At 35.9% G+C, this 5674-nt stretch overlaps 1 non-coding gene across 1 annotated transcript; it reads right to left on the bottom strand.

Moving 5' to 3' along the window:
* Positions 1-2113: 2113 nt before the first annotated feature.
* Positions 2114-2186, bottom strand: Trnav-gac (transfer RNA valine (anticodon GAC)). The gene has a single exon. It is a non-coding gene; the product is annotated as a tRNA-Val (tRNA).
* Positions 2187-5674: the final 3488 nt, after the last annotated feature.

The following is a 5674-nucleotide window of genomic DNA, read 5'->3' as shown; positions in this document are numbered from 1 at the left end:
TTTTAGCGAATATTTTCCGTGCGACATCAATTTTACTGTGGTTCGCAATACTGCAATAAGTTTACACTGCGGCACCAATCGAGCTACGCGGATCGCTCACTTATCATGTCGGACTGAAGGAAGCCACGTAAAGTAGGTAGTGTAAATAGGTATTTTTCTTTGACTAACTAAAGTTAAAGTTCATTTAATTTTTTTTACTGATTCATGGTCAGAATAAGTATTTGTGAAATAACAAATTACTAATAATCTTTTTTAAAAAATATAAATAAACGCACACAAAATTAAAATACCTTCATTTCACTCGCATATAAACAGTCGCGCATAAATAATTTCTGCTCGTTGCAGCATTGTGGTCCAAATATTCCATTATTCGCGCACAATTCATCGAATCCACGAATGATTTACCTTTTCCGGCTGAAAGATCAAGAAAAAATGTTTTATTAAGCAAAGGAAATACATTTTTGCGCATCAATTTTAAAGGGTCAACATTAATATGGCGCAGGTGGGGATATAAAAACGCCGGTCTCACGGTGGGGTCCCGTAATGGTTCATTTTATGGGTCCAACTTTATGGCCCGCACTGGCCCGTTTCGATTTATGGGTGAGTTAGTGTTGTGTGGGCTATGTTGACTCGGATCGTGACTCGATTGTTGACATGAGTAAATAATCGATTGATAGATGTTGGCTATTCCTATGACAAATGTTCCCACTGTTTCTACATCAGCTAGTTTGACAATATCGACCTATTTTTGAGAAGGAAGTTTCATTATTTTAATAATAGTACTTTTTCCACCTCTACAGCTCTATGATTACATATAATTTACTTCCTCCTACTACTTATTTATGATGTTCAGTATTAAAATAGAGTATCACATTTTCAAATGTCGCGTTGAGACCCCTGTTTTTCTATTTTAGTTGAAATGGAACGCTAAAGTTTAAGATCTTATGTCCAGAATTTTCATTTAGGTATTTTAATAGTAATTTCTCATTGTTAACGTAGTGTACAATTCCAGTGGGACCGATCGAGGGAAGACAGTTCAGCCTTAAGGCCACTTTGTAATCAAAAGTTATGTATAATGTATAGGGATGAATATTAAGTATTATTGATTAATTTAAGTTATTATTTTTAGAACAGATTACTTTGGCCAATCGATCGTCAAGTTATTCGAGAAGCACACCGGTCAACGGATCACATCACTACACATACAATATATGAGCGTACGTGCTCATCGGTACTATGATATTGATTCTAATGCCGACCGTATGATAATATATGTTCGTGTATCACTTCACCTTACATAACAACATCATCTACATATCCAATGTTCTAGGAATATTTAATGGATCAAATGCGTATTGATATCGAATCGAATTCTAGTAACTGGAAACATGGCAGCCCAAATACATAGTATACTGACAACGTTACTTCATATTATGTTAGAAGATTGATACGTACTTTTTCAAGGTTTTTATATACCTTGAACTATATGGAAGGCTTTTGGTAGAAGCATAATTTTATACAGTGTCTACAATTATAATAGACATTTAAAATCATAGCAGACTTATCAACTCGGAAAGCAACGCCGTATCATCTTTCGCGAGCTGTCATCGCCTTTCGCGCGCTGTCAACCGCGAGACGATGCGTTTACGTTAAGGTGCAGATAAGTGTGCGTTGCAGTCTCTAGTTTCATACAAAGAATACTGACCGCCCCGATTTGATACAGTTAGATCCCTTTCAGGGTTGATAAATGTGCTATGACCTTATTTTAAAAAACTTCTACATGTGTATAAAGTACTTACCATAGCTCTTCTGTCAGAAGTTTATTTGCCCTGATAGAACAAAACATATTTTACCCACCAATATCCGACTAACAAGCAACCACTCCCAAAATTGCAGCTTTGTGTCCCAAAATGAAATTGTGTAGTGCACATATGAAAATCTCTTCTACAAACCTGACGGCAAACGTAAAACCGGGACTTAGCGAAATAACTAAGGATTTGCCGCCGCAACGTTGAATTTTGCAAAATAGGGTAAAAGTACTGGTTTGGGCCGTCTTTACACCGTTTTTGACAACTATTTAACTAGAATTATAAATAACTTGAAAAAATCGAACTGCCTAAGGCGGGAATTAAACCCACGACCTTTCGCTTGTCGGGCGACTGCTCTTCCATCTGAGCTACTTAGACATTGGATGAACCCGCCGAAATTTTTAAGTGTAATACCTAAGTTATTTATAATTCAGTTTGAGAAGCGACTCTAATCGCTAAGAAATTTTATTAACTATTTAACTAAAATTACAAAATATTTTTTATCACAAAACTAGCTGACCCGGCAAACTTCGTACCGTTTATGTTCATAAAAAATAATGTAGCAATGTTCTAATGGTGAAAGAATTTTTCAAATCGGTCCAATAGTTTTGTAGTCTCTTTAGAATAATAGTGTAGATTTATCTGGGGGCACGGCAGTGCCCCCACCAAGTCGAGCGCGAAGCAAACACTGCCGTACCATCCTTTACTGGAACCATTTCGCCGCAGTTTCAGGCCCCTATTTGAGAACCTCTGGATAAGACCAGAACGCAAAATTTTTTGTCATCTAGTAAGCTATAATCACATACTTAAAATCCAAAATTTCAAGTCTGTAGGTCATTTAGATCCGAAGTTAAGCGAAAGCAAAGTTTCGCATTTATGACACTCATTCACTCACTCACTCACTGATGATCATCAAAATAGAACTAGTACTTCCCATAAACTCAGAGAGCTGAAATTTGGTACAGAGTTAGGGTTTAATGGCCACATAAAGGGAAAACTATAAAAACTAGGAAAATCGAAGATCTGGAGTAACACCACATTCATAATCAATACTACTAGCGCCACACCGGCACCGTGGTGTTCGCCTGTACCGCTCACCGCTAGATGGCGCTAGCACTTTGAGCGTCGATTTTCTGCACCGCGGTGTCCAGATTTTTTTTCCTCTCTAGACCCCCCCGTCGATTAAGTTGAATGTTGTGTAATTTGAAGAATTTGGTTGATTTCGTTTATTATATTATCGTGAGGTTCGCTAAGGTTAAGTTATTATTAAAACAATTCTGATTCGTTGTCCATTTTAAAGGTCGATGTGTTTAATGTCGTAAAAAAAATGTCGATAATATTAAAGGACGACGACGTTAAATAATTATGCCACATTCTACAAAAAGAAGTGAAATCCCACCAAAAACATTCTGTAAAAAAACTAGCCAAGTCTCGATGGAGCTGCTTGTTTATCTCTAAAAAGTAATGAAATCTAGACAAAGTCGTGCCAAGTCTATGGTTCTTTACTGCGATTTCTTTATTATTATAGTTAATGTTGTGTGACTTGGCCGTTGAACAATCTTTATTAAGATAATCAATAATCATGCATAAGTATTATTGAAATACGCAGCTTTATTAAGCCTACAATTCACTGGTTATTAAATCAACGTTTTCCAAGTGGCAATTTTCCATCGTCAATGGGTAGCGGTTCTGGCAACAGATTGGTGCAATGGTGTCATGGAGCACCTGGTTTTGTACCCTTCAACGCCTACTTATGCATGATTATTGATTATCTTAATAAAGATTGTTCAACGGCCAAGTCACACAACATTAACTATAATAATAAAGAAATCGCAGTAAAGAACCATAGACTTGGCACGACTTTGTCTAGATTTCATTACTTTTTAGAGATAAACAAGCAGCTCCATCGAGACTTGGCTAGTTTTTTTACAGAATGTTTTTGGTGGGATTTTATATTCATCTTAATTTTCAACTACGTATGAAATCATTTTTGGATTTTTGATACACATTTCAACTTTTAGTAAGCAAAAAAATACAGGGGGATTACTCTGAAAAACGTTATCCTAAGTTTCGAATGTTGCCATCCCTTTCAGGCAACAGATAGACACGAAACTACGACGTAAACAGCGTTTCGGAGTAGCCCGCAGTGCCCACAAACGGGGTCTCTACCCTATTCGTATTTCTATTTTTTTTGCAAACGAAATAATGGTACAACGGGAATACGCAAATGAAAATAGGGGTATAGTTTTCCATTGTATTTTAATAAGCTTTTCAGTTATCATAAACCCAATATCCTTTGCAAATAATGGCGAGAAATTATGGAGAATAATTTAACGAAAACGCAAATTTCTGCTTTAAAATCATTGTATTCTTAATAATGATACCTATGTGTGGTTTGGAATAAAAATAGTTTTAAATTACCAGTTTAAGTGTATTAATTATTTATTTAAAAAACTGGATAAGCATGAGTCGTGACCGCGCGCCGTGTAGGGTTCCGTAGTTATTCACGCGTTATAAATAAGCAGTTACTTCATCTAAGTCACTTTTACTGTTTTCTTCTAAGGATTTTTATTAAGTCGGTACGATAACATCACATTAAGTCATAGTTCTAGGGCAGGGTTTCTCAAAGTTAGGTACGCGAACCCGGGTTTCGCAATTCGATGAAACGAGGTTCGCGAATAATATTTACGTAATGGTGCCAAACTAAGGCTGAGTTGCGCCATCTTACTTTAACTTTGACAAACGTCAAAAATCTCTCAAACTCCATACAAAAAGCAAATAACGGTTAAAATAAGGTAAATAACTTAACAAAATGGTCCAAAATTAGGTACTCCTAAAATTGACTCCATTTGCGACAAGAAACACTGCTTTGTTTCTTCACATTAATATTAAAAATATTTTTTTTTAATTTTATTATTTTCTTTGGGGTAAAACTCCCCTTGGTTTTCATTAGCTAGTTTTAAGAGGTTCGCTGTCACCTGGAAACTTTAACAGGGGTTTGTAGACCCGAAAGTTTGAGAAACCCTGTCCTAGAGATATTAGATACTACATATTTTGTGATTTGCTCATAATATTAGTGCTTTATTTTGAATAAAAGATCTCTCCAAATCCTTCGTAGCTGTTCACGTCACCTGCCATCCAGATCACCTTAAAACAAACAAAACAAACCAATAGGAATCTAGCATCCCCTCACTCTTCTTAACAAACGACTGAACATCCACCAACAATGGACTTTCTGTTTATAAAAATAGCGTTTGAATTTGAATGTTTTGTTTGTTTTTCAGGGATCTCTTTATCGAGAATGAAATGTCAAGTTGACAAGTACAGATTGCCTCCTGATCGAGGGCCTGGAAGTGTGTATTGAATTGAAATTCACTATGGTATTTGTACGTTTGTGAAGCGCTTAGACAATCGGTTCGTGAGGTAATTTGGTGGAGTGCAATTTATTTCAGAAGTTACTTACCAGGTGATACCAAGTAGATTTGGATAGAACAAGACATCTCATTTAATTTAAATACTAACTAAACTAGTTCTCCAGTAAAGGGGTCAAGGTATAACTCATGATTGATACAAAATCTAAGATAAACTTTAAGGAAGGTAGGACTAGTTTTTTTTACGACTTTTCGTCATTGATTGTAAGTATATCAAAAAATTATAATTATGTTTCTTTTGATTTGATGAGGTTTACAAATAAAGCCTTAGATTTGTATTTCTGGAGATCACATCCTAGCAAACTATTGTCTATGATAGAGCTCAGTACATTAAAAAAACTGCCCCCCTACTCCATGTTCGATTCCCGGCTGGGCAGAAATTGAAATGATGAATATTAATTTCTGTGACGGGTCTGGATGTGACTATGTATAATA

Source organism: Ostrinia nubilalis, chromosome 22 (assembly GCF_963855985.1).
Source record: "Ostrinia nubilalis chromosome 22, ilOstNubi1.1, whole genome shotgun sequence".
In the NCBI taxonomy this organism is placed as follows: Eukaryota; Metazoa; Arthropoda; class Insecta; order Lepidoptera; family Crambidae; genus Ostrinia; species Ostrinia nubilalis.
Note: the sequence above shows the minus strand (reverse complement) of the source record. Positions and strands in the feature narration are given on the sequence as shown.